Source organism: Phyllostomus hastatus, unplaced genomic scaffold (assembly GCF_019186645.2).
Source record: "Phyllostomus hastatus isolate PE091 unplaced genomic scaffold, TTU_PhHast_1.1 phas_contig_329, whole genome shotgun sequence".
Classification (NCBI taxonomy): domain Eukaryota; kingdom Metazoa; phylum Chordata; class Mammalia; order Chiroptera; family Phyllostomidae; genus Phyllostomus; species Phyllostomus hastatus.
This window is the reverse complement of record NW_025333854.1, coordinates 440,482-466,258: the sequence shown is the minus strand read 5'-3', so window position 1 is coordinate 466,258 and position 25,777 is coordinate 440,482. Positions and strand designations below refer to the sequence as shown.

Below are 25,777 nucleotides of genomic sequence, written 5' to 3'. Positions count from 1 at the left end.
ATTTTTAGTGTATGAGAAAGGTTTAAAGAGCTGGAGGAAAATTTCAAGCAGGAAGGAGCTGCAGGGGCCACTTGGTCTAAGTTGGGAGTCTCTGGAATCCGGGTGCAGGGGGCGGGTGGGCCGAGAGGAGGGGGCGTCAGCGGGGACCCTCAGACCAGCGGCCTGGCCTGGGTGAACGAGGGGGCTGCCATCTCTGTGGGTGAAGGGAGATGCTTGGTTATTTGCAAAACGAAACAAAGCAAAGCCTGCCCTTCCCCCACCCAGTCTCAGCCTGTGGATCCCCCTGGGAAGCTGCCCCCAGGGCCCGGGGCGGGGGCACTGGGACAGCCGGACCCCTGAGTCAGGGCCAGCCCAGAGGGGAGGGGCCGGATGTGGTGGGGGCCAGAGCCCCCACCTCCCAGGAGCTGCGGCTCCATTGGACGCAAACCCTGCACCTTCACTGCAGCCTTCCAGTGGGGGGCGGGGGGAGGTGGGACCAGAGCCCGAACACCACGGGCAGATCCACTCGGGGCGGGGGTGGGGGGTTCCCCTCTGCCTCCCTCGGCCGGAGAGCAGGAATGGACGTCTCTGGGCGCCCAGCAAACCGGCCGGGCCGCGTCTGCCGAGAGCCTGTCTGGGGGAGGGGCCGCGCGCCCACCTTTCGAACCCGGGACCCAGTTTCCAGGGGACGGTCCTGCTGGGTGAGAGGGAGACCAAGGCCGGAGAGCGAGGCCCACGTGGGTGCATGCGCGTCGCCCTCCGTGGGGCCGTGGCAGCCGCGCGGGAACTCCGGAAGGGCGGGATGTCGGGTGTGGCCTGCGGGGGGCGGCAGAGAGCAGCCCAGCTCCGAGGAGCCCCGGCTGGGCCTGCTCTCGGGGACACGGGGCGCGGCCTCGTTTCACGTGATTCCCAGCGTCGCCGGGTTGCGCGCAACACGGGGGGTGACCCTCCGTTGGGAAGTGGGGTGTTTCCCACAGCCCACCGCTCCTCCTGCCGGTCTCACCGGGTCTCGGGCTGACCTCGGCCGGCAGGACAGCCCGGGAGGGGGAGCCGGAGGGAGAGCGGCCGCCGGGACAGACCCCCCCCCCCCGGAGGTCCGTCCGCAGCAGGGACTTCAGGGACTTGGCCCCTCGGCCCTGTCGAAGGCCTTCAGCTTCTTTCCCGACGATCTCTGCGCCGCGCCCCCCAGACCGCAAGGCGTGGTGGGTGTTCGGGGGCTTCTCCGAGAGCCAGCGACGGTCCACGGTGAGCAGGGGCAGGGCCACGGTGACCCTAGGCCCCCTCGTTCCTCGCAGGGGCCAGCCTGGCTGGGCTCTCAAGCCGCCGTTTGGTCGCTGGCCGGTCCCCACCATTTGCTCACTGCTCCCGTGCACTCCCGTGCAGTCCCATGCACTCCCGTGCACTCCCGTGCAGTCCCATGCAGTCCCGTGCAGAGCGTGGGGACAAGGCCACCAGACGGGGCCCTTCCGCCCTCCTCGGCTGCCGTCAGCAGGCGGAGCTGGCGGGGGCGGGGGGCAAGCTCTCTCTCGCTGCCCTGGGTGCCGTTTGCTCCGGTCGCAGGAGCGTTTCCGGGAAGAAAATGCGCAGGTGCCAAGTGAGTGCCGACCGTGCCGTGAAGCACCTGAGGTGCAGCGTCCGGTCGCCCGTGTGGGTGGGAAGGCAGACCGGGTGGGGCCAGTCACTCCGCCGGCAGGTGCTCGGGCAGAGACCAGCCGTTGTCAGAACCACGGACACTGAGCTGGCCTGCGCCCAGCAGTGGGAACTCGGGGCAGGGGGGTGCTCGGGCGGGGGGGCCCAGCCCGGCCACCGGCCTCGCGTCTCCGCACCCGGGGGTGGCGGTGTGGGCTGCGATGGTGCGGCTCCCCTGGGACGTTCCCCCCGGACTGGGCCGGAGCCCGGTCCCCAGGAGGCCGGCGGGAGGAGGCGGTGGGCTCGCTCTGCGGGGAGAGCAGCCGAGACCCCTGGGTTCTTGCCTCTGGCATTGCGACCCCTGCCTCGCCCTGGGCCGGCAGAGACGCCCGGCGGCCGTGGCCGGAGGGACGAGGCGCAGGAGGGCTGGAACTCGGCCTGAATGCGTCTCCTCACCTTTCGGCCTCACGGCGCTCCCTCCCGCCTGCCCCGCACAGCGCCTGACTTTCTAGACTCCTGTCCTGCCTTCAGAGTTTCCTGGAGCCGAACTTCGGTGCCCGGTTTCCCGCCTCCTGCCCTCACGGACCCCCTTCCTTCCTCTCGGAGCTCTGCCTGAGCCCAGGCCTGGGGCCCGGGCCCGGGACCAGCTGCTGTGGCCGAGGCCTTCCCGACGCCCTGGCCCCTGCAGCCCCCAGGCCTCCCCGTGGTAACTTCCCGACCCGGCCGCGACCCGCGACGCCCTAGACCCGACCCAGGGCTCACTTTGGTCGTGTGGACACTCCGGTGCCGCCCCGGGACTCTCTCCCCGGGTTTCACGCTGGTGTTCAGAACGGGGTTCTCCAAGGGGCCTGCCCAGGGAGCTCTGTGGGCCTCGGGTGCCCCGGACGGACTCCAGGTCGACGGAGTCGGGGTTTCTGGGGACGCTCGGGTGTCATGGTTTTTACTGCCCCTCCCCCGCCAGGTTACCCCAACAGGCAGGCGCTGTCTCAGCCTCACGCGCCCACGCCGGCCCACCTCGGGTCGGCCCGCCTCTGCGGTGCCCCCGTGTGCTGACGCACCCCGGCCGCCCGGCCCCGTCAGGGAGCCACGTTCCTGGCCCCGTTCCCCTGGGGCGGCCTGGCTCCCCACCCCACGACCTCCGACCGAGGCTGTGTCGTGGAGCCGGAGGGCTGGGAGGCACATCTGTGGACTCCTGGCCTGCCATTCTGACGGACGCCCTCCACTGGGTGTAAATACACCGTATAATTCGACGCTTTCCTCCTTTTGTCCGCTGGGAGCTTTGCTGGCACCTGCCCTGCGTCCCTCCTGGGGTGGGGGGTGACCCAGGTGTCGGGAGCCGTGGGTCCATGTTTGGGACCGTCAGCTCCCACGTCTGCAGAGCGAGAACCTGGAAGGCTCTGGCGTGTGCCGATTCTGTAGGTTCTGCGAGGCCTGCACTCAGGGGAGGGGTCAGCGACGAGGGTGCGCAGCCCGGCTTCCTCGGGGGGGAACCCGCCAGGGCTGGGGGCAGGCCGCGGTTCTCCGTGGAGCGGGGGGAGACCCCTGCACGCGGGGTGAGTGCCCCGGGCCCCCCGACAGGTGTTGTGCCCCGAGCCCTGTGGCCGCCTCTTACCACGGAGCCGGAACGAGTCCACCGAGTTCTCCGGACTCAGAACCGGACCCTGTGAACGTGTAGAACCGCGAGTGTCAGGTCTCCGGGACGGCGTCTGTCTGAGCAAAGTGCCTCCCACTCTGCGGTGAACAAACAAAACGGCCTTGTGCGTGGACGAGACCGTCGGGGGTCCCGGGCACGGCTCTGACGGAGGGGCCGGCTCGCCGAGGGGACACCCGAGCGGAGGGTCGCGCGGCGGAAATGGGCTTCCCCCGGACGGCTGCGGGGGGGGGCTCCCTCCGGCCCACCTCTCTCGGAGGGGCCATGTCAGAGCGCAGGGTGGGCAGGTGGGCGTTCGCAGCCGAGGAGGGGGGCGGGGCGGGGTGTCAGTGGGTGCAGAACTCCCGAGAGGGAGCCCCCGGGGTGGAGAGGGCGCCAGCTTCTGGCTGGAGGGGAGCAGGGGGACGGAGCAGCCAGGGTGCGGGGGAGGCGTGTGGTCAGACACTCAGGGTGGACGTGACCTCTAACCCGACAGGGCAGGGTTCTTGCTAAAACAGGCTCCCGAAATCACGCCCAAGGACGGGGCCTCGCTGAAAGCGCCACTCGGAGGCGCCGGGCCGGAGTTGGTCCAGGGGACGCCTTGGGGAGCTCTGGAAGAACAACACTCCTTTGTCTCAGGACGGTTTTGGGGAGCGTCCCCCCCCCCCGCCGCCCTGGCTGCGTTCCATGGGGCGGGGGCCCTGGCCTCGGATCACAGGGAGGCCCGTGGGCTCGGGCTCTGAAGCTGGTGTGGCTTTTCCCCTTTCTGGCATTTCGCTCCAGCCTCCTCCTCCCCCCGTGACCCGCTGCTGCCTTGAACAAACGCTCGGGAGAAACCCCCGGAAAGTTGGACGGCGGCGTCTGCATCTCGAACTGCGGCGGTTCACGTCAGCACCAGCGGCGGGCGAGCACGCGTGCTGAGACCTGCGGTCTCCCTCCTCCCGTCCGCCCTCGGACGCTTCGGGGGCAGGAGGGGTCAGACGCCCCTCCCTGCTGGAGAAGTGGATGCGTGTGTCCCTGCCCGTCCCTTCCTGGGACTCACTCACGGGCCACAGACGCGGGAAGTGGCCGGCCTGCATCAGCTCAATGCCGGAGCCGCTTCCTCATCTCCACCCCCCCCGCCCCCCCCCCCCCCCTGGGGTCCCTGCCGGCCGCCCCCCTGGGTGAGGGGCTTCACCGACCCAGGCGGCAGCGCCCCCAGGAGCGGCTTTGGGTGATGGGGTCCTGACACCCTCTGGGACGGGCCGTTCCAGGCGAACCCAGCTCTGCTGGTGGAGCTGCAGACGCCTCTGTGCTCTTGGCTCCCGGCTGCGCGGAGACGGCCTCACGCGGCCTCGGTCACAGGCGGGCTCTGTCCTTTCTGGGCCTGGAGGGCCGCCAGCCGCTGCCCAACCGGCCTGGGAGCTGAGGAGGGCTCCAGCAGCCGGCGGCTCGTTCCTAGAAGCTCTGAACGCGGCCTCTGTGTCGCAGGCCCCGGGGCGGCCGAGTCTGGTTTCAGTCTGAGCGGGAAGGGGTTTCCCTCCGAGGGGCCTGTCCGCGGGGAGGGGACGCCCGCTCCTCGGGTGCGGCCCGGGCCCCTACACGTTCGGAGAGCTCTCCAGGCCTCAGGCACCTGGGGTGCTCTGTGAGGGGGAGCGGGAGGGGGAGGGGGAGGGCTGCAGCCTGGCCCCCCCACACCCCGCTTCTCAGCTGGTCTCCGAGGCCCCGCCTGCCCCCCCCCCCGGCCCCGCTCAAGCCACAAGTCCACGTGCCTGGGCGCATTTTCCCATTTGTTCCGAGACCTGGTCCCTGAATGGCCACCAGCCGGCTCCTTCTCCCCGAGCTCGCCCGCCTGGGAAGCACTGGTTTAAGTCCGCTCTTCTTACTTTCCCGAGCCCGCAAAGAATGTCAAATAAAAGAGACCAACAGCTGTGATTTCATTTCCATTCGTCTTACTACCGAGCTGAGGTGGGGACTGCGGGCCCACTTACTCCGCAGCCGCAGGGGACCCCGTGCCACGCTGCCCGGCCCCTTCCCCGAGGGGTGTGGACAGGCCTGTGTGCCCCCCGCCGTGGGCCGGCCCGCCGCGGCGCAGGGGGGCGCTCACACGCAGATGCCGCTGCGGGTCGTCCGGTGAGGTGATCAGACGGCGAGTGTCCGGGAGACAAAAACAGAAGCAGAGGCGACAGGAGGCCCTGGCGCCCCGAGAACAGCAGGTGGGGTGGGGTGCCCGGCCCCCTGGGGCAGAAGACTGTGTTCCCGGCCAGGTGGACGATGGTTTTGCTGAAGCCTCTCTCACACCGCGGGGGGCCCGGTCACAGCTCCCAGCCCGGCGCCTGGCCTTTGCTCGGAGGATGGGGGTCATGTGGCGACTTTCCGGAAACCCGGCTGTTGGCCGGGCAGCTCAGCGGGGCCCCTCGCGTGGGGCTCCCACCAGGCCCTGACCCTGAAGCTGGGGCCCCAGCCAAGGCCGGAGGGTCCCCCACGAGCTCCGCACGTCAGGGAGAGAGCTGCCAGCTGAGGGAAGAGGTTAACGCAAACCATCCCGCACTGTAAACGGAAGGATGTAGCGATACGTTTACGTGCATGCGGGCTTGTGTGCAGGTCTCCCCCCACAGCAAACGAGGCCCCTGACGTGTGGGCGGGCCCACAGCCGACCCTTGTTGTGTCTTGTCTCGTTACCGGTGGCTGTTCTAACGGGTGTGTGGTGGCAGCGTCTCCTCGTGGGTTTAATCTGCATTTTCCTGGTGAGCGGTGGCTGTCTGGCTCCTTCGGATACGTGCCTATTAGGACCCCCTGCCCATTTTTAAAATCGATTTTCTTTGCAAGCGAGTTGTGTGGCCTGTTCATGTAGTTGGAGATGAACTCCTCACTGGAGACATAATCTGCACATCCTCTCTCCCGTTCAGTAGACGGCTGGTCTCCTTCGCTGCGGGGAGACCCTTCAGCGTGGTGCAGCCCCCCGTATCTATGTTGGCTTTCCTCGCTTTTGCCTCTCGTGTCAGGTTCAAAAAATTACCACCAAGACCCAAAGGGGCTCACCACCGATGTCTCCTTCCAGGAGGCTTTATGGCTTCAGGCCTCACGTTCAAGTCTTTAACCCCCTTGCAGTTGGTCTTGGTGCGTGGGGAGAGGCAGTGTTTCAGCCTCGCTCTTCTGCGTGCGTCCGTCCCGTCTCCCCAGCACTGTTTGCGGAAGGCACTGCCCTTTCCCCGTCGCACATTCTCGCGTCCTTTGTCGTGAGTTGCTTGACCGTCTGCACGTGGAGTTGTTTCTGCGCTCTCCCGTCCGTCACCCTGCCCCGTGTGTCTGTGTTTATACCGCCACCACCACACCGTTCTGAGGACTGCAGCTTTGTGATGTAGTCTGAAGTCAGGGCGAAGCCTCCGGCTCTGTCCTCCTTTCCCAGGGTTGCGCCGGCTGTTTGGTGTCTGCCGTGTTTCCCCACACGTTTTAGGGTTGTTTGTTCTGTTTCTGTGAACAATGTTACTGGACGTTTGATAGGGATTGCATCGGATCTGTAGATTGCTCTGGGTGGTAGGGGCATTTTCACAATAGTAATACTGCCAGTCCATGAACACAAAATATCTTTCCATTTATTTTTGTCTTCTTCAGGTTCTTTCATCATTGTCTTAGAGTTTTCGGTGTGCAGGGCTTTTGCCTCCTTGGTTAAAATTATTGTATGCAATTATAAATAATTGATGCAATTATAAATAATATTATCCTGATTTCTCTTAATGCCTCTGACAGTTCATTATTATAGTGTAGAAATGCAACAGCTTTTTGTGATGGACTTTATATCCCAAAACCTTACTGAATGTGGTCATTAGTTGTAACAATTTTTGGTAGAGTAAGTTAAACATTTTAAATGTCTCATGGTTAGACGTTGAAGTCTTTTTACTAAATTTATTGGGGTGACATTGGTTAATAAGGTGACATGGGTGTCGAGTGAAAAGTTGAGTTTACAAAAAGTCGATGGCACTAAGATAGGGAACGCTCAGTTTTCTACGGTGAATTCTGTTAAGCGTAGAAGCTGGCGAATGCTTCCTGATCAGACATCTGAGGATTTCACGCTGTTGACTCCGAGTGTCCTTGGGTTTCCCGGTTGTCAGCCGAGTCTGTTGCTTCACTCTGTAGCGGGTTACACTCGCAAGATCCTCCAACCCTGGAAGTGACAGCCAGTGACACGGAGGGATTCGGGCCCCGCCCTCTGGGTCTCCGAGCCGGGGGGTGTCAATGCCCTGGTTTTAATAAAGTGGCAGGATTAACAAGTGGCTCCTTCTTCAATTTACAACATCCGTTCGCATCTTCGTCTCACTGGGCGGGGTTCAAATCCACACCTCTCTCCAGCCCGGCACCTGGAAGTCAAAAACTCCGTGGGGTGTGAGTCCCCAGTGGCTGCTTATTTTGTCCCCAGAGCTTCAGTCCAAGGCTGCGTTCCGTCCCCTCCCCCCGCCCCTTAACCACACACACAGTCAGCAGATTGCCTGGGCCCAGAGTGGACGCGGAAGGAGGGAGGGAGAGAGGGAGAGAGGGAGGGAGGGAAGGGAAGCGAAGGGAGGGCGGGCAGTCTGTGATCCAGGGAGCTGCAAGAGAGATACGCTGGGCAAAGGAAGACGAGAAGAGGGAGGACACCTCACATTCTGCTCCACTGGCACCTCTAACCCTGTCGTAAGATTAGGTGCCTGCATTAGGCCCCTAAGATTATCGTAACCCTAGAGGTTGGGTTGGCCAAAAAGTTCGTTTGGCTTTTTTCCTTACGATGGCTCTAGTAGCTCTTAGCTGTCTCTAAGTTCATTCAAGACGATTTTGTTAGATTGCATGGTGACAGCTGTCGTATCAGCGTGCATTTTTGAAAAGCTTATCAGAGTTGGTGAATTTTTGTGCAGCCATTTTAATATTGAAGATGGAAGAAAATAAGCGACGTTTTGGCATATGATGCTTTACTATTTCAAGAACGGTAAAAACACAAAACACAAAAAAAGACTTGTGCCGTGTGCGGAGAAGGTGCTGTGACTGATGGAACGTGTCAGAGGAGGGTTGCGCAGTTTTGAGCCGGAGATATTTCTCTCCGGACGATGCTCCGTGGTCGGGTGGGCCAGCGGAAGTCGATAGCGATCCAGTCGAGATGTTAATTGAGAACAATCAACGTTGTACCATGCGGGAGAGAGCCGACAGACTCAGGATATCCAAATCAATACAGACATTGGTGAAAATGAAGACGATGTCTTTTGTTTTACGGAAAAGGCCATGCGGACCTCTTGGCCGACCCTGCAGGAAGCACACCCTCTCGCGGGGCACAGCAGTGACTCTGGGGCCCGCTCTTCCCCTGGTCCCACGCAGAACGACCTGTCTCCTGTGTGTCCCACGGGGGTCTCGGGGGTTTGTTTGGGTGGGGGCCTCCCTGCAGATGACCACCAGCCTGACCAAAACCGGCGCCTAGGAGCCGACAGCAAGAGCCATGAGTGGTGAGAGCAGCGCCCCTGGCAAACCGAAAGTTTTATTTGGTCTCCAGGAACCCTTCACAGATGCCACGGAGTTCGGGTAAGTGCCGTGTGGTTCTGGTGGGCTGGTTTTGGTTAACCAAGTACGCAGGGAAGCTGGTGGGACCCGCCTGGGATCAGCCAGAGGCCGCGCCCCCAGCCCAGGTGTGAGCAACGGCCCCACCTGCGAGCCTAACGGTGGGAGGGAACCTACGTAACCGCGGGACTGCCCAGGCCTGCAGGCGCCACAGGGGAATCTACCTGTTGGCCAGGAATAAGGCACATGAATGCTTCCCCAGTCTGCAACTGATGCGTGCGAACAAGTCATGTGGTTTTACCCGGCCGTCTTTGCCACAGAGCTCCCCACACCTCCCTACTAGTGCGGCTCACCTTCAGGCCCTTGTCAGGTGAAGAGAGGGACCCTGGGACATCCCTGGGGGAGGGGCCTGGGAGGGGGCTCCTGTCCTCAGAGGCGGGAACTCCCTGTGACGCCCGCTGCTCCCCTGGCGGCCTGCAGGTGGCACTGGTGGCATCGTGGGGCACCGGGGAGAAGGGTGGAACCGGGCCCCTCCCGGGACCTCTGAGGCAGGGCGTGGGGGTCAGCGAGGTCCCCGGGGGTCCCCCACCCACGCTGACGTGGGAGAAGCACCGCCTCCTGCACTTGGTGCTTGCTGCCAGGGTTTGGTTCATTATGCAGCCAAAACCCTTTTGTTATTTCACGAATCACTCCCCAAACCTACTCTTACTCTCCTTTTCCAGGTAGGTGAGACGTCAGTTAGGTTGAACTGTGCGGAGTTGTAAGGGTGAGATGGTTCTTGCCTCGCCCACAAACAAGGCGGTTCCGTGCGTTCCCGCTCACCAGTGCATGGTGGGAGCGCGGGGACCAGCCCCGGGCGGCTGAACCCTCACAGGCTCCTCACTGTTCCTGTGCCGACTGCACGCGCCAGTTCCGGTGGCTTTCCCAGGGGAGGACCCCTCAGGTGGGGACGCGTTCTTGCACCCCCAGGTTCGGAGCCTGGAAGCGTGTTTAATGGTGACAGCGTGACCGAAGGGGGGGGGTGGGGGCGGAGGGCAAAGGGTGCAGCCGGAACGACGGGCTGTTGCCTCCGCTCAGCCGCGGGGACCTGGAGACGGCGGGCACGAACGGCAGTTTTCTCCCGGGCGCGCGGCCCTGAAATAGCCTTTGTTCTGGCTTGTGATCGTCAGCTGGTTCCAGGTCTCGAGGGCTGCTTGCAGGCTCAGGCTCCGAGTGGAGCACAGAGCTGCTCTGTCTGTTACTGCCCAGGCCGAGGGAGTTAACAGTGCGGGCCTGTGGGATTCGTGTGTTCACGGGCCAGCGTCTGAGAAGCCTGTGGGAAGCTGGAAAAGGAAGGAGAGGTTTCCTGCCAAGCCCTCCGCGGTGCTGGCTCCTCGGCAGCAGCCGACGCACAGTGGGGGTGCAACAAAGGACAGACTCCCACCGGGAGGCCTGCCCCCGAAACGGAGCATGGAAATGTTTCCTATCCGAGGGTCATAATCAGCTAATTCTTCGTGTGTGTGGCTCACAGAGGACAAGGAGGGTCTGTTTCTCCGTGACTTTTGCCGGCCGCCCCGGTCACGCTGCAGAGCTCGGTCTTAACAAAACGGCTTTGTGCGGAGGACGCCTGCTGCGTCTGCATGCGGCCCGTGAGTCAAGGTGGCGAGGACTCAGGCGCGAGGGGGCAGAGGAGGCTGCTGTGCAGATGCTCGGGCTCCCGGCCTGGGACCCGGCGAAGTCGCAGGCCAACCGCGGCCCGGGCTGCCGTGGGCGTGGTCCCGCGTGGCTCCCCGAAGACGGGCCTGTGCAGAAGTCCTGTCCTGATCCCCCTTCCTTTCCCTGTGATGCTCCTCCTCCGTGAAGCTTCGCATGAAACAGCCTGACATTCCAGAGGATCGAGGTTCAGCCACTGCTGGTCCGTCCCAGGACCCCGACCGCCGTCAGGGGTCCCCTGTGTGCGCACCCTGCTCCTGCATTCCCGGAGGGACGCGGCTCAGAAAGGCTGAGGGAAAGGGTGGTTTCTTTAAGGAGCGAAGCAAGCAGTTACCAGTGGCTTTAAAAACAAGCAAGCGTGGTGTGGTTGGTCTCGCCGCTTCTCAGCACGGGAGGAGGGGTCTTGCGTTTGTTCCTGTTGTCCTCGGAACCTGGGCTCCGGGGGCCGAGACCGGAACGCCCCCAACTGCCAGCTGGTTAACACAGTTTCGGAGCCTTGTCTTCCCCCGACGGAGAGGAGGAGTTCGTTCTGTGTGTGTGGCGAGCGGGCCCGTGGGCGTCCAGGTGCACCACCCGGACCCAGCCCCGCGGACGCGTCCCTGGGCCTCGAGCTGCGTCCGGTCCTGCGCCTCTCGGTGACGCGTCGTGGGGCCTACGGGAGCCGCTGTGCTGGTCTCGTGCTCCCTGCCTTTCTTTCCTTTACTCTTGAAAAAGTATTCTGAAATAAGCTCTTTCTTAGAAAGTTCAGAGTTCAGAAGAAGGGAATAGAACCCAAGTAGGAAGATACGTTAAGAAGTCAACACGTTACTTTTCCGTTCAGACCGGGGCTTGGAGGTGGAGCGCAGGGACACGCGGCAGGCGGCTCCCTCCCGTGTCGGGACGTGCTCCCGGGTGCTGTCCCCTGTCTGAAGCGTGTCCGGCCTCCTCGCTCCCGGCAGACAGGCCGGGGCACACCTGACCTTGGGTGCTGGCGCCCCAGGGTGCCCGGCTCCGCGTCACCGGCCCGGCGGGCCCTGATGAGCGGACCCCAGCAAGAGGGACGCAGAGGAGGGTCCGCAGTCTGTGTGCGTCTCCCCCGAATAAGTAAGGGCGGTTTCTCAAAGGTGTTCCTGCTCTTCCCGTCGAACAGAACATCAAAAACAGAGAAAAGAGCCCGTTGCGGCCAATGAGCTTTGCGTTCGGTGTTGGCACAAAGGACCCCGTGGGCGGTCGAGGCTCGGGGACTCTGGGAGGACACCCGGGGGCTCCGGGGCAAAGCGCCCGCCCTGCATCCAAGTCCTGCCACTTCCCAGACGGAGGGGGTTGGCACTGGTCTCCCGCGACCTAGGACCCTCTCGGGCTTTCTAGACGGGCCCTTGCTTTGTGTTGTTTTACTTCCCCGATTCCTCCCGGCTGACAGGTGGCTGCCGCGTGGTCTCGGTGGTCGGAAGTCTGTGTCAGGTGGTGGTGGAGGGGACGAGGGGAGGAGCTCGGGGTCTCGTCAGAGAGACACTCGGCAGACGCAGCGGTCACTTCTGCCGCCGCGTGGGAGCAGGGGGACGCAGGGAGGGAAGGAGGGAGGGGGGGCCGGCGTCTGGGTGAGAAGCAGGCGCTGGGAGGGGACCGTCTGTAGGACGAAGTCACGGGGGTCCCCGTGTCCTGCGGCCGCTGCCACAAAGGACCACGGACTCAGCGGCTGAAAACAGCACACGTTTATTCTGTGTGGCTCCGGAAAACCTGCCCGTCCCCTGCGTAAGGACCCCGTGGTGACACTGGACCCGCCCCCACCGCCGTCCAGGGTGGCTCCATCTCAGACTCCTTAGCGACGTCTGCGGGTCCCTTTGTCACGGAAGGGGCCGGTCTCAGGTCGGGGATCATCGGGCCCCAGACGTCCTGGGCGGGGGCGTTCTTCCCCGGCCACAGCGGCGGGATTGTCTGCGTGGCCTCCAGCTCCAGCTGCCACGAGGCCACGAGGCTGCGTCAGCGCCGCTGGCCCCTCGGTCACCAGCCCGGCCGGGCGCTCTGTGTGTGTGTCACTGTGCTCCGAGAACAGACAGCTCTGTGGAGCCCCGGCCCCTTCTGTGAGCCTTGACCTTGGGGCCGCCGCAGAGGGGGCCGTGTGGGGGGCCGGAGAGTTCAGTGCCAAGGCTTCTGAAACCCACGCTGTTTCCGTGACAGACGCCACGGCAGCTCAAGGGCAGCTTTTGTCCCCAGCTCGGCGGCAGCGCCGGCCCCGACCCCGGGAGCCCCCTCTCCCCCTAGATTGCGGCCCGTCTGTGCCAAGGGGCTTGGAAACGGTCGCACGAGAACACGCTCTCGTGACGCGGCCCGGAAGGCGTGGGGACGATGGGGCGGCGAAGGGGGGGACGCAGTCACGGGCTGCTGCTGCGTCCGCCCTGGAAGGGAGAGGCGGCCGAGTGCGGGTCACGCGAATCCTCGCTCGTGCGAAGGAGCAGAGGTGGGGGGTCCCGACGGTGCCGTGGGCAGACGGTTTGAAAGTCACTGACATTCTGTTTCGAGGGGGAATCCTTGCTTTCAGGAAGGCCTCCTGCCGTGGTCACTTAAAACCAGACGGTGCTCCCTGAGCTGAGCCCGCCGTGCGGCTGGCGGGCGGCCGAGGGCAGCTGGCCGCGGACCGGACGGTCGGCTGGACGTGCCCGTCCCCCTCCTGTGTGCTCCGGCTCCCTCCACTGGCTCCTCCCTGTGTGTCTTTTCCCCTGAGATACAGCTGACGCGCAACACTGTATCGTTGACGTGCAACACTGTATCATTGACGTGCAACACGGTATCATTGACATGCAACACGGTATCATTGACGTGCAACACTGTATCAATGTTAGACAGATAGTGTAGTGAGTTCTCGGATGTGTGCATCGTGAAAGGGCCACCACACAGAGTCACAGACACTTCTTCTTGTGACGAGAACTTTTAGGGTCTACTCTCCTGTCAGCTTTCAAACGTGCGACGGGAAGGGTCCGTCCAGGTTGTCGCCGGGGCAGGACGTCCTCATCGTTAAGACTGGACGACATTCGCTGCTTATGTGCCACCCACTGGGGTGTCCACCCCAGGACTCTGGCCCTCGGCTGGCCAGCAGGGCCACATCTCCACCCCACAGGCCCCCCGGCCTGGCCGGTGCGGGCTCGGGGATGGGCCTGTGGCTCAGTCTGGTCCCCGAGACGCACGCAAGGGGGGCTGCTGGTGCTGTGGGGGCGTCCCCTGCCCTGAAGGACGCAGGGACCACCATGCTGTGGGCGGGAGGGAGGCCTGTGGCTCCACACACCCACTGGCGGCGTGTCCGGTGTTTCGTGAAGCCCCCACCCTCAGACACGCCAGGGCCTGTGGAAAGAGAAGTCAGGCTAATTTTTGGCCGCGGGGCCTTGCTTCTGTCCGCAGGTGTTGGGGCTGCGATAACTCTTTTCCTTCCCAGACACGTAGGTGTTCCCGTTGGTCAATGCTTAGTTTATGGCGTGCTTGGGGTTTCAAGGGCCCGTAGTGAAACCGAGTTATCAATTTATGACGCTTTTATCTGTATTTATTTATTTATTGGATTGCAACACGCAGGCTTTTTTGAGCTTTTGTCGCTTCTTTAAGAAGCGCCTATATTTTGATTGAACAGCAACAAAAAATATAGACTCTGGGGGACAGGCTGGCCGTTACCTGTAAAATTACTAGAAAACAAGACGTTCAGGAAAACCTTTTTTTACGCCGAGTGATAACCAGATGTTATCGCCCTGATTATATAACTGTGGTTTGGGTGAACTGGGCATTAATTTCTGCAACCTCAGCAGTGAACTCAGCCCGTCCTTGGAAGACTCAGGCCGCTGGCGGTGACCGCAGGGGACACGGAGAGGGTTGGCCCCTGACTGCGGGGGCGGGGGTGGGCGTTGGGGGGTGGCGGGGGGGGGGAAGCTGGGACCCGCTCCAGCGAACGGGGAGTCGGCTCCCCGTAGGCGCGTCCCCATGCAGCGCTGCGGTTGCTGCGCTGCGCTCCGGTCGTGGTGCCGCGTCTGCGCGGTGCGTGCGCGTAGCCGCCAGGGGGCCCGCGAGGAGGGACGCGCTGCGCGGGCTGGAACTGGATTCCGGAGTCTCGCGCAGCTCTGCCCTCCCGCTGGGCGCTCCCGCTGGGCGCTCCCGCTGGGCCCTCCCGCTGGGCCCACGAGCAGACGCCTCTCCTCTCTCCCGGGGGGTCTGCGCTCGCCTTCACCGCCTCCGTGCATGCGCCGTGTTTGCGACTGCCGGCCCCCGGGGACGCCTCCGGAATCCTGACTCACGTTCTGGAGCGAAGCTCTCGCCGCATTACCCACCGGCTCAGGGGGCCCAGGCCGGCGCCACGTCTGAGTGCTGTTTACTGCGTGTTCTCTCCAGACATTAGCGTATTAAGTCAGATGAACATATTAAAATTTTATACCATCGCTTCTCGGCCTTTTGGCTAAGATCAAGTGTAGCGTCTGCTCTCACCAGTTGAACATTTTGTATCGGCTCCGGGTCCTGTCTTCAAGATACAGTGTTTCCCCCACATCTGGCCGCGAGGCAGGGAACTGGGGTCATAAAACTCACGGAATTACAGATCAGTGACAGGGAAAGCTGAACTTGATCTGGCGCTGATGCCCCGAACGCTTCCAGAACAGAGCTCCTCTGTGTCACCGGTTCCGTCTGCACACGGAGGGGGCGGCCGGGCCCTGGGGCACCAGGTGGGCTGAGGCCTGTGTTTCCTTCAGATAAGAAGAGAGAGGAAGGGCTGTTCCTTGCAGGCTTGAGCCCAGCAGTGGATTCTGGGCCAGTCTGGGCCGTGAGGGCTTGTCACCGCTGTGGGAACTCACACGCGGCCACGGCAGGTGTCTGCCCCTGTCCCCCACCGGGAGGCTGCCGGCCTCTCGGGCACAGGCCCAGCGCTGCGGTGGCCTCGGGCTCCTCAGAATCCCCTCTGGGTGGCTGGCCGGCCAGGCCCACCCCTGTCACCCTCGGGAGCACACTCCTGCTCCAGGCTCCGCAGTGCCCGGTGGGCAACGGCCCTGGGCGTGGGCGCCCGCCGAAAGCCCTCACGTGCCCGCACACGCAGTCATGTGTTTTTCCTCCGTGTTTAGCGGGATGGTTCCAATGGGCCTGCACGTGTACCGGGTTCCGTCAGCTCCATTCCTTCGGCTGATCCGTTAGCATCTCTAATCAGCCGACCGCTCCCTCCAACTGGCCACGAAAATTTGGTTTTCTGACCTACAACCCAAAGCAGTAAGCGCTGCTCTCTCCTCTTCTGCTCTGCGGGGGTCCCGGGACGCTGCCCCCCCTCCCCCCCCATCAGAGTGGTGGGCTGTCAAGGCTGCAGAGCCCGAGGTCAGGGCCTCTGCTCACATCCGTGTTCCTGGGCGAACGCACCTTGTTTCACTCACATTTAACATGTCACGGGGAGGTCATCGCGGGTGCTCAGTGTCTCCCCGAGCGCCTGCTCCAGGAAGGAGCTTCTGCCAGAGCCTTCCTTGGGGTGCGGGTCCTGGAACAGGGCGTCTTCTCCCCGTTTCCTTGTCTGCAGCGGCCAAGCTAAGGGCCAGGGCCCCGAGGCCCGCGGAACCCCAGGCTACGGGGGCTGCACTGGCCCGAGACCCTCTGTCTGTTCTCCCTCTCCCTCCGTCACCGGGGGCAGAGTGTGGGGCCAGGGCCGGGCCCGCTTCCCCCAGAGGCCTGGAGTCAGACTTGGAGCTGCGGCCCCGACCGCAGCTGGAAACAGGTTTGAGGGGAGAGCGGGTTCCGCCCGAGGGGGCCGCTGAGGACGCGAGTCACGGCGCCTGCTCCTGAGAGGTGGTTCTGTGGCGCCTGCGGCCTCTCCGACCAGGGGGCCAGGGCCGGCAGCCTGTCCTCTTCCCTCAGAGCGGGTCTCTCCCCCGTCCCCACCTCACGTGTCAGTCGGTCCTGCCCCGATGGTCGTCTGGGGAAAAACAGCCTCCAGAGCCCGGGACCCCGCCCAGGGCCCTCGTGGTGGCGGGGCCCGAGGCCAGGCCACCAGGAAGGCCGGTTGGACACAGCGCCCAGCAGGAGGGCACGGGACAGAGTGGTCACTTGTGCCCTAGGGGCTGCAGGTGGCGGCTCTCTAGGGGCCCCGGGGGATGGCTCAAAGCCACACCCTTGGGAGTGGTGGGGAGGGCTCCTGCTCCTACCCCCAGGCCCTCCCAGTCCGTCTCTGCTTCCGCTGAAATGCATGTGGGGAGAGGTTAGAATTCCTCACCGCATTCTCGGGGGGTGGGGGGGGGGTGGGGGGTGGTGCGAATGAAACTTTCCCACACGCGGAGATTGTGTTGAGATGCAGGAAAGGGCACGGGGCTGGAGGGAGAAGCCTGGAATTCCAGTCCTGGGTCTGCGAAGTCACCCGCCCGCGTCACCGTCTTTCTCCGCGATGAGGAAGGTGGCACAGGGACGGCACGCAGGGTCTCCTCCGAGTGCCGGGCGTCTGCGAGGTCAGACCCTCGGGAGGGGACACTCCTCTCCCGCGGGGGCGGTCAGGGGCGGTCAGGGGCGGGCGGTCCGAGGGCGGGAAGCTGCCCTCAGACTACCTTTGTAAGGTTCTGCTTATGCTCTGGTTTGGGGGTGTCTGTTTCTCAACACTGTGCCGGAGAGAAACTTTAGGGTGAGCCTCCCAGACAGCCCCCACAGCCCCGGAATAGTCTGGGTCCCGAGTGCGTAAGCCTGTCTTTCCGAGTGGCTGGTCTGGAGCTCGGCGCAGCGCGGTGGGAGGGCGTCTGTGTGAGCCGTGAGCCGGTGCGCGTGGGGAGCGAGTCCGTGCGGTGGGTGGTGGGGGAGGATGGTGTTGGCGGAAGAACCCGCGAGTGCCAGACGGGACAGGGACGGCGTCCGAGGAGAGCTGTCTGAGCCGCGGCTCACGCCACCTGTCGGGACAGGGACCGGAGAGCAGCGTGGACGGACGGACGGATGGCAGTGTGCAGGAGGGTACGGTTTTTACCCCAGCGAAGGCCAGCGGGTGAGAGGGGATCTCCGGCTCGTGGAGCGAAGGATCCACGCTGCACCCAGACTTCGAGCAAGACGCCCGAACGGAGCAGCTGATCGGAGCAGCTTCAGAGATGGCTCCATTCCCAACGCATCACCCCCCGCCCCCCCCGCCATCCGCTCGGGGGTCCGGACACTTCTCGGACCCGTTCCGCTCTGCCCTGCAGGGTTGTTCGCTTTCCTCCAGGGGAAGAGAGTTAGGAAGAGAGAGAGGGAAGAGAGAGTAAACGTTTTTAAAGCAGACCAGGGCCCCTGACTGTGTTTCTCAGCTTGTCCCCAGAGGACCGACCTCCTCCCCCGTGGGGCCGAGTCCAGGAAACTCAGTTGGGTTCTTGACCAGAGAGACGGCGAGGAAGGAAAGCGAGGTCAGAGGGAGCTCCTCCGGCAGCCGCTGCTCCGGCTGCTCTGGCCGCTCCGGCGCGCGGGGGCAGGGGCGCGGGCGGGGCGGTGCCTTCCCCTGAGACGGGAAGTCGGGATTGAAGGTCGTTCCCCACGGAGGCAGGGGCTGCAGGAACAGGTACCTGCTTCCGCGGCGGCGGACACCGGGCGGGAAGGGGTGCTCCAGCACTGGCCCGGCCCCCCCTCGTTTCCCCACCGTCCTCACTGCGGGGGCCGCTGGGCGCGTCTTTGTGGTTTTGTGCACCTTACAGGGTGGATCTGGAACGTGAACCAGTCTCCGTGTCGCCTTATTGACGGATCGGATTTAACCCACCTAGAGGGAGACAAACGTTGGTTTAAAGGTTAAAAATAAGGCAAGTGTTTCATTCTGAAAATAAAAATAGACGCCCAAGACGGAAGGGTCGCATGGACAGCCTGAATGCATTTGCTGGGAAGGTGGGGACCAGAGCCCCCCGGACAAGGGGACGCTCCAGTGCCGGGCGCGTCAGTTTGGAGACGCCCTTGGTGAGGCCCGGGCTGCGGAGTGCGGCTGTCACGGCCACGGCTGAGGGAGTTCAAGGTTACGGCCATAGAAACCCGGATTCCCGCAGACCACGCGCCGGGCGGAGGGTGCTGAGGCCGTGGTGCCTCCGGGGAGGACAGTCCCCTTGTGAGGCGGCGTCAGAGAGGAGGCCGCTGGGTGAGGGCAGAGGTTTTGCCCCCAGGTTGCAGGGGCCCAGGGCAGGGCTCGGGGGAGGGAGGGGGGAGTCTGGGTTGGGGGGCAGAGAAGCCAAGGCCCCGGCAGGAAGGAAGGGGCGGGGTGTGATGTGTCCTCGTGGGTCTCCAGGGCCCGGGTGGGGGCGGGGGCAGTGGTTCGCGGTGGGGGCAGGGGGGGCTATCTGTCAGGCTCAGCGTGGGCGAGAAAATCCAGCTCAGAGTGCCCTTGCAGCAGGAAGTACCTCATCCTTAACGACAGACCCCCCTCCTGCCCCTGCTGGTGACAGTCCACCGGGAAAACACCCGAGAGTCCGGAACGACAGAACGGCGGTGTCACTGGTGGGCACGCCGACCAGAGAGGAGAGCGCAGGCGACCCTCCACACAGGGCACTGGGAGCGGCCGCTCTGCCTGGGGGCCGTGGGCGGCCGCTCCACGGCGGCCACGTGTTCTGTTTTGTTGGGCCTCCTTCCCACCTGGCGGTAGACGCTGCACGCAGAGCGCTCGTGCAGTCTCCCTGGTTCTCTCTCTCTCTTTCCTGGAGCAGGGAGGAAGGTGGGGGGAGTGACTTGAAGGCGTTTCCGCGACGATGCGGGGGAGGAGAAGCCGGACGTCTTCTGTGAGTGCTGGTGGCGCCGTGACGGTGACGCAGGGCCCCCTCCTGCGGCGACAGGTGCCCCGGCGCCGGCCCGTGACCTGTTTCGGGGGGCAGAACGCAGGTGACCCTGGAGAAAGGAGCCTGGATGCCGAACTGCAGCTTCTGTCCGTCCGTCCGTCTGTCCCAGGCTGTGCTGTGGAGAGCACGCTGCCTGGAACCACCGTTTTCTTCCACTGTGTGTTTCCAGACTCCGTTTTTTAAATTTCGGGGTGCTCATCGTCCCCCATTCCCTCTCTGACTTATGTTTGGAATCATGCACCCCCGTGTCCAGCTGACGGGGGCCGTCGGGCTGTGGGTTTCCCGCTGGGACTGGTTTCTCAGCCCGCTCTGCGGGGTCACGCGGAGCGCGGCGGTGGGGCTGCCCTCTAGCCCACCCCGGTGGTGCCTCTCGGTGGGCACCTGCCCTGCGTCCTCCGGGGTGGGAGCCCGCCCGGCCGACTTGGTTCACATGTGGTCGCTCGTCAGCGATCACACGGGTTACCGGCAGGATGTGGTGCCTTTTCTCTGCTTTGAAAAGAGGCCGTGGTGTGCGGAATGAACGTGATACAATAAAAGCATGGAGGGGAGGCCACGATTTTCATCCCGGAGCTCTCTGACTTAGGTAAGGAAGTTTGAGCTGGCGTTTTGCAGTCTTGGGTTTTGTATTTGAATCCATGATCCATTTGGACTGATTTTCTGTCCGAGGTGGAGGCTCGGGCCAAGGTCTGTGCTGTAGCCCGTAGCAGAAGCTGCACTTCCGCTCCAGCACCGTTTGCTGAGAAGGGCGGTGATCTGGCTGTTCCTTCGTCGAGAGCGAATCGACCGTGTTCAGGTGGATGTGATTCTGGCCCCTCCGTCCTGTCCCTCTGGGCTCTGTGTCTTCCGCCTCCTCGGGACCCCAGTGTCTCGACGACCATCCTGTGCAGGACGCCTGAATGCTGGGGGGTGGGGCCCCCCCCATTCTTCCCCGCACGGAACTGTGTGGGCTGCGGGGCCTCTCCATTCCTGAGTGCATGTTAGAATGAACTTGTGCATTCGTACAAAACAGCTCCCTAAGACTTAGACCAGAATCTGTTTGATCCAACAGAACAATTCACCCCTTTGCTACCGTGACTTTTCTAACCCATGAATGTGGCGTACCTCTCCACGTATTTAGATGTTCTTTGAGTTCTTCATCAACATTTTATAACTTCCATCATGTCGAACTTGCACAGGTTTTTATCAAGTTGACACCTAAGAATTTAATTTTTTTGTAGGAATTGTAAATGGTGCGTGTTTTTGATTTTGGTTTCTACTTTTTAGTTGCCAGCATATAGTATAGTAATGCAATCAGTTAATTTTTGTGTGTTGATCTTGCATTCTGTGACTTTGCTGGATCCACTTATTACTTCCAAGAATTTTTTTAGTAGATTCCTCAGACTTTCCTACATAGCCAATAATATTATCTGTGAATAAAGACAGTTTTATTTTTCTCTTTTCCAAACTATACGCTGTAGATGTGTTTTCTTGCCTTATTGCAGTGGCCAGATCCTCCGGGATGTGCGGAATGTCAGTGATCAAGCACACGTCTTTGTCTCATTCCTGACTTTAGAGGGAATTCGGGACACATCCAGCTTCTCATCGTTACGGGGATGTTGCCCACAGCTTTCTGTGTTGAAGCTCGTTATGAGTCTAAGGAGGCACCCCTCCACTCCCAGTACACTGAGGGTTTTGATAACTGACGGGTGTTGCACTTTGTCACATGCTTTTTCTGAGCCAAATGATGTAATTAGAGGGCGTTTTCCCTTTGGTTTTCCCAATGTGGTGAGTGACCACGGCTGGTCTTCACTCTCAGTCCTCAGCGGCACACCTAGAGTGAATCCCCCTTGGCTGTGGCGTGTTTTTAACATACGTGTTGCATTCTACTTGTGGAAGATTTCACTTGGGATTTCTGCTTTGCTCTTCAGTGACTTCTGCTTAGCTTCTCACCCTCCCTTCCTTCCTGTGCAGCTTCCCGTCTGGTGAAGGGGGTGGCACCCTGCGTGCAATGTTCATGCTCGGTCAGTTGTCTGCCTGCAACCACAACTACCTTGGCCGCAATGCCACACGAGAAGGTGACCTTGCCCGTTTCTGCAGAGCGTGTGAGAAGGAAGTGGTGCAGCTGGGAAGACGAAGTGGTCCTTGCAGACACACACTGCCCCTGTCCCACTGGGGTGTGCAGACACACCCCGCCCCGTCCCACTGGGGTGTGCGTCCCCGTGGCGTGCGAGGCCGTGCCGTGCCCACAGGGGCAGCCCGAACGCCGGCCTGTGCAGGAGTCACGCACGACCGACCGGCACCGATGCCACGCCGAGCCCCGTCTCGGAGGACCAAGCACGAATCTCCTTCAGTGATTCCCGTCACGATGTAGGCGGTGGGGTGGGGTGTCCCGCAGCCATGGGAGCGAGGCTGCCTCTGCCCGAGCCCCAGCGAGTGCGCGGTCCACCCGGGCATCAGGGCAGGCCGGTGAGGCCCCCCGTCCCTTGGGCTGAGCCTCCTCGCACGAGCAGGTCCTGGGGGCGGGCGGCAGTTTTTTACCAGGGCAGGGGTCAAGGCCGGGAAGAAAAGGCCGCACTTTATCATCTGCAGCCTATCTCGCTGGCTCTGCGTTTTCGCTGATAATTCTAGGTCGCCGGATTTAATGAGCATCTCTTCGGACAGGAATCCACTCGGGCAAACAAAATATCTGTTTGGGAGCTGGATGATTTACGAGCAATTATCCTAATTAGCCCAAGAAAATGCAGATTTTCGGGTGAATTGCTGGTCATTAAAAGCATTCTCTCACTGATTTAGATTCATGGGAACATTGTGTCCTGACGAGATCTGATAAACTATGTTTGGTTTTTCTTTCTTTTTCCCCCCTTCCGTGCAGCTGGGCCGTGCGTGACCCGCGGAGAAGCGGACCGTGTGAGGACCTGCGCTGCACCGCTCCTCGCGGGGTCCCGTGTGCCCTCTGAACGCCGCCTGGCCCCGAGCGGACGGCAGAGGCGGCCGGGGCCGCATTTCACTTTCCAGTCTTCACAGCGGACCGGTCCCGGGTGACCGGGAGGTCCCTCTTGGGAGTGCGTCCCGGACGCCCTCCAGGTGCCGCTGCCGGGCGGACCGCGCCGGACACTCGGAGCACTGTTGCCGGGGCCTCTGCCACTAAAACGGGAGCACGGCGTCCGGGCTCCTGTTCTCAAGACTCTGCGTGTGTTTGTCACGTTCCTCGTGGTGCGAACCTCTGCTGGGCGGCTCGGGGGCCGTCCGGGGAGGCCTGGGGGTCCAGGAGCCCAGCCACGGCCGCCTGGCCGGAGGCTCTCTGTGCTGGGTCCATGCCTGAGCTCCCACGGGTGTTTTCCTGCTTCCGCCCCCATCCCCCCGCCCCAACCAGACCACACGGGAGCTTCCCGGGGACCCCGCCCCCTCGGGACCTCTGGGTGCAAGGTGGGGGCACTGGAACGGTGCCCTTGAGCCCTGGCAGGTTGGCTCCACTGTAACCTCTCAGCGGGTGAGGTCTGGGCCCTCACAACACAGCGAACGGCCCCTCCTATGAGGGAAACTCTCTCCTAGTTTCCAGGCCCGGTGGGTGGCCCGGGGAGACCTTCGCCCGCCCTGGAGGGCCTGCCCGGGGAGAGTCTCACGGCGCGCCTGCCCCGCTTCCTCGAGAAGCCGGAGCGTGTCTGTTGTTCCTTGTGGGCGTTCGGTGGCGGGTGTCCGTCTTCCACGCAAGCGGCTCCCTGCGGGGTGCGGGCTGGTGCTTCCGAGTCGGCGGCCGGGCTGGTCAGCGGCAGCGACGTCGTCGGCAGAGGAGAGCACGTCGCAGGGGTCGTGCGTTCAGGGTCTGAGGGTGACGTGGGCGTTCGGGGTGGATGAGCTCCCACCCGCCCGGGCACTGGGTGGTCGGCAGAGCCAGTGACCGACCACGCTGCTCCCTGAGCTCCCGGCAGACGGCCAGCCAGGACGGAAGGTCAGACACTGAACACGGAGGTGGATGCAGTTGTGATGAGGCAGCTGCTCCCAAACCCACAAAGTGCTGAGGTCCCAGCGGGCACCTAGCTCGTTGCACAAAAGTCTGGTCGCTCACGGAAGGGGCACGACCTTCTGGTCTGAGGCCGGGGTCCTGCCCGCAGGCACCCAGCCAGGTGCCAGGTGCACTCAGAGCGGCGAGTAAGCGGGGGAGGGGGGCCCAATGCGTGAACCGCACCACACGGCTCCTCACCCATCGGAGAAAGGAGGTCGCTCCCACTGGGGGAGCAGCGGGGCCCGGGAGGGTGGTGGCCGTGGACACGTGCCCCTCAGGTCTCCCGATGCCTGTCTGCTCCGCCCGCAACGCGCCCCCGTGGGTTTGTGCCCAGAGCTGCCTCCCCGGGGCGGTTCCCAGACGGGGCTAACCGACCCGGACACTGAGGCAGGTCCGTCCCGGGGACGCAGGGGCGCCTTGGACCGGCGACGTGGGCCGAGGAGGACTCCACACTGGCCTTGCTGAGTTTTCTTGCAAATGCAACGGGTCCAAGCCCCTGCTCCCCTCCCTCCCTCCTTCCTTCCTCCCCGGGGTCAGCCCCGCACTGCAAGTTAATGTCCCCTCCCCCTGTCCCCGCAGCTTTCCTGGCCCCATTTCCCCTCCTTGCACCCCCCCACCCCCAAATCTCTTTCATCTCTAAGCCTGTCCGAGCTGCTTCTCCGAAGACCTGGACGCGTCACCAGCCGACCGCCGACAGCGGGCAGACTCACGGGGACTGGCGGGGAAGGGCGACACCTTCCGAATTTACCGTGTCCAGAGCCCGTCCGCGGGACTGAGAGAGCAGCTGGGTGTCTGCTGGTCTGAAGGGCCCTTCCCTCTCACTGCCCAGTCAACTGTGGGCTGGCACCTCTGTAAAGTCTAGGAAAAATGATCAGAAAAAGAAATAAAGACATAAAATAGAAGCCCTGATATTTTATTGTTACAATAAACAGGTATAAAATCTCTCTGTTAAACCGCCACGACATTCTAAATACTTTCTGTCTGTGCTTGTCCCTTGGGGCACCGGTGGCCGTCCCCAGCCTGGCACTGGCCCAGGGCCCATCCCCACCCTTCTCTGTGGCCAGACACAAGGGCCCTTCTCCCGAGGGGGAGAAGGGGAAGCTTCCAACCACCCCCATGCCGTCCCTTCAGGATTCGGGGTCTCCCGGGCTCAGGGCTTGTGTCTGGCCATTGCCCTGGGAGGGAAACCGCATCTGCCGTGGGCTGCGGGCTGGAGCAGGGGCTGGGTCAGGGCTGGTCACGGAGGCGGGTCCAGCTTGAGCTTAACCAGGAGAACGTCTCTCAGTCTTTGAGGGTGGACTGGGGCAGGCACATCCGAATCCCCACAGATTCCAGCCGATTCAGAGCCCCGGATGGGCCCCCTTCCTTGGGTGCGGGGGGGGGCCTTGCAAATCCTACTCGGGTTAGCGAGCAGCCCAGGTGGGTACATAGCAGCTCGGGGGGCTCGGCCAGCCTGCTCACTGGCCCTGGAGTGGGCAGCGGGAGGCAGTGCTGCACGCAATTGGCACAGACCGGGAGCTTGGCCCCCTCCCCCGCCCCCCAGGGCTGACAGAGCCGCAAGCTGCAGCCCTACCACGCAGGAGCCTGCCGGTGGCCGAGAGCGTGAGGACGCCTCCTGGGCCTGTCCTGGCTTCTCTGTGATTCTGTCGTCGTTTCCGCGGACTCGGCATTTTGGAGCACCTCTAGTTCCCACAGTGCTTCCCGGTCGCTGCCTCTGCAGAGCAGAGCCGCTTCCTGCCGCGTCCCCGGCTGGTGCCGGCGCACGTGCACGGCAGACCCTCCCGAACGGACAGGGGAGGTGGAGTTCGTGGGAGGGGGGAGGACAGGGGGAGGCCGTGTCCCTGCCGTGGGGCGGGGCACCGGTGGGGGTGCGGGTGGGGTCCACCCCTGCACTCTCCTTCGGCCTCCGGCGCCCGGTGGGGCCGCGTTTCCTCAGTGCCCTGCAGGCGGGAGGACGGCCGGAGCCCCGGTGTGCAGGGCGCCGTCCCGGGACCCAGAAAGCCGGTCCCACTGAACCGATCGGCCAGGCGGGGTCCACGGGCCCTTCACAGCCTGGACCGGCAGCCAGCTCGGCAGCCCCCGAACTCCGGTGACCCCGCCTGTGCGTGGTTCCACTGTGAACGCCAGCCCCGCGGCTGGAGAAGAGCGGCTTCCTCATCGCGTGCGAGTGGCCCCCGCGGTTCGGCGGGTAGCGGCCTCTTCCTGCCGCTGTCTCCCAGACGGCCGTGAGCCCGCATCGACCCTAATGGACAGTAACTTGGTCACGCTCGAGTCTCGTGTCGGGGTGCATGAGTGGCCTGGCGGCTGCTTCCTGCTCGGCCGTGAGGGCAGCCGCTGGCTGGTCGTCCACCTCGAGTCCCCCCACCCCCGAGGGTCTCCTGCAGGGTTGTCTGCTGTGTGCAGAGTGGACACGGCAAGAGCAGAGACGGACGCCTTTCCTTAAAGATTTTATTTATTTTTAGACAGAGGGGAAGGGAGAAAGGGAGAGAAACATCATTGTGTGGCTGCCTCTTGAGTGCCCCCCACTGGGGACCTGGCCTGTAACCCAGGCCTGTGCCCTGGCTGGGAATCGAACCAGCGACCCTTGCTTCGCAGGCAGCGCTCAGTCCACTGAGCCACGCCAGCCGG

At 63.2% G+C, this 25,777-nt stretch overlaps 1 long non-coding RNA gene and 1 pseudogene across 1 annotated transcript; both read left to right on the top strand.

The window, feature by feature from the left end:
• The first annotated feature begins 14,817 nt into the window (after positions 1-14,817).
• On the top strand, positions 14,818-14,918 carry LOC123819566 (annotated as a pseudogene).
• A 4,488-nt stretch (positions 14,919-19,406) lies between these two features.
• Positions 19,407-24,026, top strand: LOC123819530. Its single transcript, XR_006785819.1, has 3 exons — positions 19,407-19,750; positions 19,834-19,960; positions 22,019-24,026. It is a non-coding gene; the product is annotated as an uncharacterized LOC123819530 (long non-coding RNA).
• The last annotated feature ends 1,751 nt before the right edge of the window (positions 24,027-25,777 follow it).